Genomic DNA, 12,087 nt, shown 5'->3' with positions numbered 1-12,087 from the left:
GGTACAGACATGTTAAACAGGCTTAAACTGGTTAATAAAGCACAAAAACCGTTTTAAAACAGGGCACACTTTATTACTGAATATGTGAAAAACTATGAAGGAATTATCCAATCTTTACCAAATTTTCACCACAGTGTCTTAATACATTCAAAGTATTGCACCCCAAGCTGTTAACCCTTAAAATGTGGAAACCGGAGCCGTTTTTAATTTTAACCCCCTTACAGTCCCAGCCACAGCCTTTGCTGCAACTTCACCAATCCCAGGGGGGTATATGATATCAAATGAAGCCTTCTAGGAACGTTTTTAGTGGATTCCAGACCCACACACATGCAGCTGCATGTACTGAACTCAAAATTAACTGCACAGTAATGGCGCGAAAATGAGGCTCTGCCTACTACAGAGAAAGGCCCTTCCTGACTGGGAAGGTGTCTTAACAAGTGCCTGGTGCTAAAAACGTTCCCCAATGTTATAAAAGTGTGAAATACAACTTCAAACTGCATATAATACTTAAATAAAGCAATCGATTTAGCCCCTAAAAGTGTCTACCAGTTTATAGCCCATAATAAGCCCTTTATTCTGTTTGAGCCTAAGAAAATGGCTTACCGATCCCCATGAGGGGAAAATGACAGCCTTCCAGCATTACACAGTCTTGTTAGAAATATGGCTAGTCATACCTTAAGCAGAAAAGTCTGCTAACTGTTTCCCCCAACTGAAGTTATCTCATCTCAACAGTCCTATGTGGAAACAGCAAACGATTTTAGTAACTGCTGCTAAAATCATCTTCCTCTCACAAACAGAAATCTTCATCTTTTTCTGTTTCAGAGTAAATAGTACATACCAGCACTATTTTAAAATAACAAACTCTTGATAGAAGAATAAAAAACTACAACTAAACACCACAAACTCCTCACCATCCCCGAGCAGATGCTACTTGTTCAGAGCGGCAAGGAGAATGACTGGGGGGGCGGAGCCTGGGAGGGACTATATGGACAGCTCTTGCTGTGTGCTCTCCTTGCCTTTCCCTGTGGGGGAGGAGAATATCCCACAAGTAATGGATGACACCGTGGACCGGACACACCAATGTTGGAGAAACAGAATTTATGCTTACCTGATAAATTACTTTCTCCAACGGTGTGTCCGGTCCACGGCGTCATCCATTACTTGTGGGATATTCTCCTCCCCTACAGGGAATGGCAAGGAGAGCACACAGCAAGAGCTGTCCATATAGTCCCTCCCAGGCTCCGCCCCCCCAGTCATTCGACCGACGGTTAGGAGAAAAAAAGGAGAAACTATAGGGTGCCGTGGTGACTGTAGTGTATAGAGAAAGAAATTTTTCAAACCTGATTAAAAAACCAGGGCGGGCCGTGGACCGGACACACCGTTGGAGAAAGTAATTTATCAGGTAAGCATAAATTCTGTTTTCTCCAACATTGGTGTGTCCGGTCCACAGCGTCATCCATTACTTGTGGGAACCAATACCAAAGCTTTAGGACACGGATGAAGGGAGGGAGCAAATCAGGTTACCTAAACAGAAGGCACCACGGCTTGCAAAACCTCTCTCCCAAAAATAGCCTCAGAAGAAGCAAAAGTATCAAATTTGTAGAATTTGGCAAAAGTGTGCAGAGAAGACCAAGTCGCTGCCTTACAGATCTGATCAACAGAAGCCTCGTTCTTGAAAGCCCATGTGGAAGCCACAGCCCTAGTAGAGTGAGCTGTTATTCGTTCAGGAGGCTGCCGTCCGGCAGTCTCATAAGCCAATCGGATAATGCTTTTCAGCCAGAAAGAAAGAGAGGTAGCAGTAGCTTTTTGTCCTCTCCTCTTACCAGAATAAACGACAAACAAAGAAGAAGTTTGTCTGAAATCCTTTGTTGCTTCTAAATAGAACTTTAAAGCACGGACTACATCTAAATTGTGTAACAAACGTTCCTTCTTTGAAACTGGATTCGAACACAAAGAAGGAACAACTATTTCCTGGTTAATATTCTTGTTGGAAACAACTTTTGGAAGAATACCAGGCTTGGTACGCAAAACAAACTTATCTGAATGGAACACCAGATAGGGTGGATCACACTGCAAAGCAGATAGCTCAGAAACTCTTCTAGCAGAAGAAATAGCAACCAAAAACAGAACTTTCCAAGATAGTAACTTGATATCTATGGAATGTAAGGGTTCAAACGGAACCCCTTGAAGAACTGAAAGAACTAAATTTAGACTCCAGGGAGGAGTCAAAGGACTGTAAACAGGCTTGATTCTGACCAAAGCCTGTACAAAAGCTTGTACATCTGGCACAGCTGCCAGTCGTTTGTGTAACAAGACCGATAAAGCAGAAATCTGTCCTTTTAGAGAACTCGCTGACAATCCCTTATCCAAACCTTCTTGGAGAAAGGAGAGGATCCTGGGAATTTTAATCTTACTAAACACCACAAACTCCTCACCATCCCCGTGGAGATGCTACTTGTTCAGAGCGGCAAGGAGAATGACTGGGGGGGGCGGAGCCTGGGAGGGACTATATGGACAGCTCTTGCTGTGTGCTCTCCTTGCCATTCCCTGTAGGGGAGGAGAATATCCCACAAGTAATGGATGACGCCGTGGACCGGACACACCAATGTTGGAGAAACGTAATTTCCCGCGCCAAAAATGACGCAATAAAGTCTAACATTTGACGCACCCGCCGGCCTAATACCCGCAAATGAAAAAGTAGTCAAAATTGAAAAAGACTAAACCCCAGGTAAGAAACAAATTTCTTAAAGTGTTTATATTCCCAAATATGAAACCGACAGTCTGCAAAAGGAAATACATGAACCTGACTCATGGCAAATATAAGTACAATACATATATTTAGAACTTTATATAATTTGCATAAAGTGCCAAACCATAGCTGAGAGTGTCTTAAGTAATAAAAACATACTTACCAAAAGACACCCATCCACATATAGCAGATAGCCAAACCAGTACTAAAACAGTTCTTTAGTAGAGGTAATGGTAAATTTGAGAGTATATCGTCGATCTGAAAAGGGAGGTAGGAGATGAATCTCTACGACCGATAACAGAGAACCCATGAAAAATACCCCCGTTAGGGAAATCATCGTATTCAATAGGTGATACTCCCTTCACGTCCCTCTGACATTCGCTGTACTCTGAGAGGAATCGGGCTTCAACAATGCTGAGAAGTGCATATCAACGTAGAAATCTTAGCACAAACTTACTTCACCACCTCCATAGGAGGCAAAGTTTGTAAAACTGAATTGTGGGTGTGGTGAGGGGTGTATTTATAGGAATTTTGAGGTTTGGGAAACTTTGCCCCTCCTGGTAGGATTGTATATTCCATATGTCACTAGCTCATGGACTCTTGCCAATTACATGAAAGAAATATGGGATACGCAATTGACGTAAGTGGATTTGCGGTATTTTTGAGTCGCGGAAAAAAAGTGAGCGGTACACCTGTACCTGCAGGACTCGTAATACTAGCGGGCGTTAAAAAGCAGCGTTGGGACCTCTCAACGCTTCTTTTTAAGGCTAACGCAAAACTCGTAATCTAGTCGTTAGTTTGCTATTAAAAAAAAAACTTGTTGAATTTGAAATTGTATTGGTTCTTAAGAAAGGGATATAAAGTGTGACGCAGTATTATCAGCAGGTGTTATATGGTCAGGTTCTTTCACTTTATGGCTCTTTTTATGTTTGTAACTTCAACATAAAGAGAAGTTCAAATGATTGGGCCCGCAACATATAAGACACCGCTGGGTGCCAGAATGTATTTACTAAACGGCTAACTGTGAAGAAAGATGGCACTGGCTTTTTCTGAGATCTGGCAGAGGAATAAGCAAGAATGCAGATAAACGCAAGACAGAATACTGCAAGTGATTATGGGCAAGTCCCAAATACTGCACAGTTCTCATTTGTGCAGAATATGTAGTCAACCACAGATAGCAGACTTCAGCCTTATCAGCTGATCTCTACAAAAAGTCCCTTTGAGGAATACACACTAAATGAGGTTTTACACAACGTTTTTCTTTCTTGATTCTGATAGAGCATACAATTTTGAACAACTTTCCAATTTACTTATATTATCTCATTTGCCTCAGTCTCTTAGTATACTTTGTTGAAAAAGTAGCAAAGCACTATTGGGAGCTAGGTAACATATTGGTTGAGCCAATAACATGAGGCATATATGTGCAGCCACCAATCAGCAGCTCCTGAACCCACCTAGGTATCATTTTCAACAAGGAATACCAAGACAACAAAACAAATTATGTAATAGAAATAAATTGGAAAGCTGTTTAAATTCATGTGCTCTATTTGAATCGTGAAAAAAAAAATGGGTTTCATGTCCCTTGGTGCATGTGCACATCAAATTGTACAGTATGAGCAGACACACTTTACCCACAAATCCAGTGTTTCATACTAAATATCTACCTACTGATAGGAAAGAAAAGTGTATGGTATTTGCAAATGTTTACAAATTCTTATCACAATTTTTCATAAGTATTAAAGGGATATGAATCCCAACATTTTTTCTTTCATGATTCAGAAAGAGCATGTGCTTTTAATCCAATTTTTATTTTACTTCTATTGTCAATTTTTCTTTGTTTTCTTGGTATTTTTTGTTGAGCAGGGACGTATGCTTAGGAGCCGGCCCATTTCTGAAGCACTATATGGCAGCAGCTAAGGCAGGAAACGAGGTACTATAAAAACAATTTATTTAAAACATTTTAAATAAATTGTTTTTATAGTACCTCGTTGGAGTGGGTCATACTTTCACTCTAGCACTATAACCAATCAATTTACAGAAACTGCAGTGTATGGGACACCTGGTTTGTCTACACTGTTGTTCTATTGCTTAATCGGACATTTGAAAGGAAGGTGTGTGAGCCCAAGGACTCGTTGATTGGCTTCAACACTCACGTGACTGCGGGAGGCTTGGTGCACGCCATTGGTTGGTCTTCCGGGCGACGGTTGAGGTCCCGGTCTGTTTCGCTAGGCACAATTTGGTGCCGCTGTGTTTGTAAGTATCCCATCTATCTGTTACCTGAGCGTGTTTGCAGTTAGTAACAATATTACCCTATGTCTGGCGCCTTCTTATCTTCAATATAGATCCGCTCTTTAAATCATGCAAGCCTTGATAAAGAACGGTAAAACAGTATAGTGTAGTGTAATGAAGTCACTTTCATTATATTTTGCTCCCTTGTCATGTAAGTTAGCTCTGAAAATGTAGAATTTTTTAATTCTCTGAACTTAAAATGCACCCTGCTAAATATATTTTCCTAATTTAATGTAGCTGATAACAACTGCAAAACAATGCTTTTTACACTAACATTATGACTATGGCTAGCCTTGTTGTTGTCAAACTAAGGCCAAGATTGGCTTCTCCAAAAAAGGTAAATAGTGAGTGGAGTTTTGCTATTGATAAAGTATAAAACATGTTAATTTGTTTAACCCCTTAATGACCACAGCACTTTTCCATTTTCTGTCTGTTTGGGACCAAGGCTATATTTACATTTTTGCGGTGTTTGTGTTTAGCTGTACTTTTCCTCTTACTCATTTACTGTACACACACATATTATATACCATTTTTCTCGCCATTAAATGGACTTTCTAAAGATATCATTATTTTCATCATATCATATAGTTTACTATAAAAAAATTTATAAAATAAGAGGAAAAAATGGAAAAACACACACTTTTTCTAACTTTGACCCCCAAAATCTGTTACACATCTACAACCACCAAAAAACACCCATGCTAAAAAGTTTCTAAATTTTGTCCTGAGTTTAGAAATACCCAATGTTTACATGTTCTTTGCAAGTTATAGGGCAATAAATACAAGTAGCACTTTGCTATTTCCAAACCACTTTTTTTTTCTTAAATTAGCGCTAGTTACATTGGGACACTGATATCTTTCAGGAATCCCTGTATATCCCTTGACATGTATATATTTTTTTTTTTAGAAGACATCCCAAAGTATTGATCTAGGCCCATTTTGGTATATTTAATGCCACCATTTCACCGTAAAATGCGATCAAATAAAAAAAATTGTTCACTTTTTCACAAACTTTAGGATTCTCACTAAAATTATTTACAAACAATTTGTGCAATTACGGCATACATCGTTGTAAATGCTTCTCTGGGATCCCCTTTGTTCAGAAATAGCAGAGATATATGGCTTTGGCTTTGCTTTTTGGTAATTAGAAGACCGGTAAATGCCACTGCGCACCACACGTGTATTATGTCCAGCAGTGTAGGGGTTAATTAGGGAGCATGTAGGGTTAATTTTAGCTTTAGTGTGTTGCAGTAGACAACCCAAAATATTGATCTTGGCCCACTTTGGTATATTTCATGCCACCATTTCACCGCCAAATGCGATCAAATAAAAAAATTGTTCACTTTTTCACAAACTTTAGGTTTCTCACTGAAATTATTTACAAACAGCTTGTGCAATTATGGCACAAATGGTTGTAAATGTTTCTCTTTGATCCCCATTGTTCAGAAATAGCAGACATATATGGCTTTGGCATTGCTTTTTGGTAATTACAAGGACGCTAAATGCCGCTGCGCATCACACGTGTATTATGTCTAGCAGTGAAGGGGTTAATTAAGTAGCTTGTAGGGAGCTTGCAGAGTTAATTTTAGCTTTAGTGTAGAGATCAGCCTCCCACCTGACACATCACACCCCCTGATCCCTACCAAATAGCTCCCTTCCCTCCCCCACCCCACAATTGTCCCCGCCATCTTAAGTACTGGCAGAAAGTCTGCCAGTACTAAAATAAAAGGTATCTTTGATTTTTTTAGCATATTTACATATGCTGCTGTGTAGGATCCCCCCTTAGCCCCCAACCTCCCTAATCCCCCCCCAAACAGCTCTCTAACCCTCCCCCTCTGCCTTATTGGGGGCTATCTTGGGTACGTCCTCGGTCGTTAACTGTATTTTTTGATGACGTACCCTGCATGTCGTCGGTCATTAAGGGGTAAAAAAAAAAAAAAAATTTTAAAAAGATTTATAGACTTGGCTGATATGTTATTCTACATAAACACAACAGATATGTATTTTTATTACAGCGTGTTTAACACAACATTCATCTTTTATGATTTAGCTAGAGCATAACATTTTAAACTTTTGTATTTCGTTCTATTATAACATTTGCTTCATTCTCTTATTTTCCTTTGTTGAAAAAGTAACAGTGCACTAATGTGAGCTAGCTGAACACATCAGATGAGCCAATGACAGGTGGTATTTATGTGCAGCCATGAATTAGTATCTAGTTCCTAGTGGTACATTGCTACTCCACAGCCTACCAAGGTATGATTTTCAACAAAGGGTACCAAGACAACAAAGCAAATTCAATAACAGAAGTACATTGGAAAGTTATTTAAAATTGCACGATCTTTCCGAATCACTATCCTTTTAAAACAAAGTAGAACAAGACTAAAGGAAAGAAACCTTGTAAAAGAAACTGAAATATTCTCAGTTTGTATGAACAAATTGAAAACATTGAATAATATTAAGATTAAAAAAGCACATAAAAAATTATGTTTATTTAAAGGGCCATGATACCCAAATGTTGAAACACTTAAAAGTGATGCAGCATAGCTGTAAAAAGTCGACTAGAAAATATCTCCTGAACATCTCTATGTAAAAAAGAAAGATATTTTACCTCAAAAATTCCTCAGTAGCCACATCCCATTGTAAATGACTTCTAAGCAGCAAATTAGTCTGTCTGTCCCGGGACAGCTAAGGCAGTGAGCTTTGTGAACACTCATCTTATTTCCCTATTCAGTTTAAGGAAGTTTACTATGAAATCTCATAAGATCACAGTAAAAGAGTTCAGCTGGATAGCAGCTGAGTATAACTTTTTACACAGAACTTACTCTGGTGAGCTGACGAAATTGTGTGATAAAAATATCTTCCTTTTTTACATAGAGGAGCTCAGGTGATATTTTCCTGTCAGCTTTTTACAGTTATACGGCATCAGTTTCAAGTGATTTAGCAGTATCATGTCCCTTTAATTTGTAATTGCCATTCATTTAGATTTACTTTAAGCTACGGTAAACAAACGTGATTACTTGCAACACTTTAGACTATTAATGGACATTACTGCGGGGCTTTCCTAAACCGTAGCAGATAAGCAAGTAGCTGCTTGTACAGGCTTATCATGAGAACAGCATTCTTTAAATATCATCATGCACTTCACATATCTGTGCTCTAGTAAGGTTTATGTTATGCTCCTAAATTCACGGAGAAAAAAAAAAGTAAATTATAACAGCGTTGCCTGAAGTCTGTAAAATACTGTAGTTCGCTTCTAAATCACAAGAACACATTTAAATGGGTTCACAGCTAATGAGAGTAGAGAGTAAAACTGCAAATTAATGATGAGGAGTGGGAAAGGAGAGAGAGAGAAGAGAGAAGAGAGGAGAGAGAGAGAGAGAGAGAGGAGAGAGAGAGAGGAGAGAGAGAGAAGAGAGAGGAGAGAGAGGAGAGGAGAGGAGAGAGAGAGAGAGAGAGAGAGAGAGAGAGAGAGAGAGAGAGAGAGAGAGAGAGATAGAGAGAGAGAGATAGAGAGAGATAGAGAGAGATAGAGAGAGATAGAGAGAGATAGAGAGAGATAGAGAGAGATAGAGAGAGAGATAGAGAGAGATAGAGATAGAGATAGAGATAGAGATAGAGAGAGAGAGAGAGAGAGAGAGAGAGAGAGAGAGAGAGAGAGAGAGAGAGAGAGAGAGAGAGAGAGAACAGATTGGGAAATTAGGGCAGAGATACAAAAGAGAAGGGTGAAGCAGAGATTCTGACAGACAGAATAAAGACAGGAAGCGAAACAATGGATACTAGGGAAGGATAAAGCAGACAGAATAAGGATAAGAGAGGACAAAAGAGAAACTGGGGAAAATGTATATAAACGTATGTGATTTAGTAGGTGATACAAGTACATTAGAGGAGACACACTGGAGAGGATGGAAGAGGTGTTCGTAAAAAGACAGCATAAAAGGGAAATGAGATCTGAAAAAGAATCAATTGATAAAAAAAGGGCAGATAGGTGGAAAAAAGAAGTGATAGATAAACAATGTAAAACAAAGGGACACATGGGAATGAGATGCAGCAGCACAAAAATCAGCCCTCATCAAAAGACAAAAACATGATGCTCAAATCACAAGAAAGAAGTCTCTGGCGTCACTGTACCTGCTTCTGTATTAAAGGAACATCAGGAGCTTGTGCAGTCTATACAGCTGCTGCTTTCTGTTGCAAACCCTCAGTAGGCTCTCTGACTACTGCAGCCAATAAGAAGAGCAGGAGGGGTGTGAGAGGGTTCCTTTTAACCCTGTAATTACTACCCACCCTCACAGTGCTACATACAAAAGGAAGTTTCCAAATTTAGCTGACTGAACTAGTGTTTATTAAACCAGCCATTTGATATTTAGAGGAGCAGATATTTTCTGCATTGTTTTTTTTTATGTGCTAAAGGTTTCCTTTACAAGGTATGCTAAAATCATGCACATTGTCTAATACAGGGTCAGATTTTGCATGCAGTGTGCAATACAGGGTCTAGCGGTGTCACCCTGTCAGAGGGGTTGTTCTACATGATGTATAATATGCACCATACAGAGTTTTATAACAGTACAAACTGAAATCTATTACAATTTCAGTCTCACTCTCATTGTTCAGTAAAGTATTTATCTCTTTCCCACAGTACATTAGCCAAGCCCACAATCCTTTCTGAACAATATACTGTCTGTTTTCCGGCCACACACACATATTATAGAAGCTGAATTATATCTGTCCCCCCCCCCCCATACACATTCTGATCTCAAATTTATAAAAGTACAGGATATTGTTTTTACCCACATTGTAGAATACAAAATACAAAGAAACTGAGGACACCCAGCATTTTCAAACTAGGGACCATACTGAATATGTTTTTCACTTGCAGGGCTGGTGACCAAATATTGATATTTCTATTAAATTTCAACAAATCTAACACTAATAACGAGCAATATTTGTACCACAAACTACTTTTACAGAAAAAAAAGTTACAAAAGGCAGGAGCACTCATGTGTTGCAAATGTGAAAATGCAGATGTATGCATTATGGGTAACAGAGAGGGGGGGCAAATATAAACACTTGACAGTAACACTCTGATCCCTGTGTCTTATGTTGGTTATATTTAATCTAAGTTATGTAATATTTGTAATCAGGCTGCCCAAAAATACAGTAGGACAGGTGACACTAATCAGAAGTGAATCTGAGAAGAAATACGATTTTATTTTCTAAAGACACAATGCTGAATCTAATATGGTGCAAGCATACTCATGAGTGAAACTACTCTGAATATAACCACTTTGGTTGGAAAAGAAGTCAGAGCAGTGTCCTATAGATCTCACATTGAGCTGCCCTGACATTTGGTGTGCAGTCTGCTCTATGGCAGTTGCAATGTGACCCAAAAGCTTGCACAAAGAGGTTATTGTGATCTGTCCTCTGACTCTCCCTGATGACCACTGCAGAAAGACTACAATCACAAAAAGAAGGCTTTGGAGAGACGTATATGAAACTGCTAGACCAAGGAAAAGGAGAAGAAAGGCTGAAATACAATGGAAAACAAAAAACTCAAAGCTAAGGGCAGCATGGCGGGGTAACGCTTACTGGAACAAAAACTGCCTGTTTCTTAATCTGCATAATAAACAGGACGTGCAATTAAAGGGACATGAAACACAAAATGTTTCACAATTCAGACAGAGCATAAATTTTTTCTAATTTACTTCTGTTATCAAATTTACTTAATTCTCTAGGTATCCTTTGTTTAAAAAATTAGCAATACACTACTGGGAGCTAGCTAAACACATCAGGTGAGAAAATGGCAAGAGGCATATACTGTATGTGCAGCCCCCAATCAGCATCTAGCTTTCAGTAGTGGACAGATAGCTCAGCATGCTAATGCACTGTGGCTGAGCTCTGTAGCAACCCAAGGATTGCAGGTTCAATCCCCGAGGAGATCTGCTCAACCTTACAAGTACCCAATACATACAGTAGTGCATTGCTGCTCCTGAACCTACCTAGGTATGTTTTTTAATAAAGGATACAAAGAGAATGAAGTCAATTAGATAACAGAAGTAAACTGGAAAGTTCTTTCAAATTGCATGCTCCATCTGAATTAAAGTTACATTTTGACTGTACTGTCCCTTTAATGAAAGGTAGTCATTTTCCACAGAAATACTTTGAAATGGTTCCCCGCAAAGAAGACACTACACCCCCTAAAAATGATTAACTATGCATACAAAAAAATGCAATACAATTTATTTGGCCTGCTTTTTGTAAATTATATGAGAAAACTATAGTGTTTTCACTTCCCCCAGAGAGACAGCAATGCATTCTGTGAAATTCTGTGCCATGACCCACCTATATGCTCAGTGATTGCTTGATGTGTGTAGAAGCCCATGTATAGCAGTCCCTAATTGGCCATAGCTAAGAAGTTACGATAAACAACACTCAAGAGGATTTTCAAGTTGTCTCTCTCTACACTGTGAAACAATGAAAATTTTAAACACTTTAAAAAACAATGGCTATAAAAGGGGTGTTAAATATAATAATCTGAGCAAGGAAGAAAGACTAGATATTAAAATGTTAAAAGAGAAAGACATCGTAGTGAAAACAGCAGATAAGGGCGGAGCCACTTTTGTGTTGCATAGAACATACTACATAGATTAAAGGAATAGGAAAGTCAAAATTAAACTTGCATGATTCTGATAGAGCATATAGTTTTAATACACTTTTAAATTCACTTCTATTTTTAAATGTGCTTTGTTCTCTTGGTATCCCTTGTTGAAAAAGAATATGCACATATCATACAGTAGTGGTAGCTAGCTGCTAATTGGTGCCTGCACACATTTGTCTCGTGTTATTTGCTAACTAGATTTGTTCATCTTGCTGCCAGTAGTGCAATGCTGTTCTGTCAAAGGATAACAAAAGAACAAAGCAAATTTGATAACAGAAGTACATTGGAAAGTTATTTAAAATTGTATGTTCTATCCAAATCATGAAAGAAAATTTTGGGGGTTCCCGTCCCTTTAACCCCTTAATGACCACAGCACTTTTCCATTTTCTGT

General features: G+C 38.7%; 1 protein-coding gene across 1 annotated transcript in view; it reads right to left on the bottom strand.

The window, feature by feature from the left end:
• ARHGAP40 (Rho GTPase activating protein 40) overlaps positions 1 to 9,210 on the bottom strand; it is a 403,388-nt gene extending 394,178 nt beyond the window's left edge. Inside the window, exon 1 of the mRNA XM_053715527.1 lies at positions 9,170 to 9,210. The gene's annotated coding sequence lies outside the window, so the exon portion shown is untranslated. The remainder of the gene's footprint in view (positions 1 to 9,169) is intronic.
• Between the last annotated feature and the right edge of the window lie 2,877 nt (positions 9,211 to 12,087).

The sequence above is a fragment of the Bombina bombina genome, chromosome 1 (assembly GCF_027579735.1).
Source record: "Bombina bombina isolate aBomBom1 chromosome 1, aBomBom1.pri, whole genome shotgun sequence".
Lineage (NCBI taxonomy): Eukaryota > Metazoa > Chordata > Amphibia > Anura > Bombinatoridae > Bombina > Bombina bombina.
This window is presented reverse-complemented; position numbering and strand designations above follow the sequence as displayed.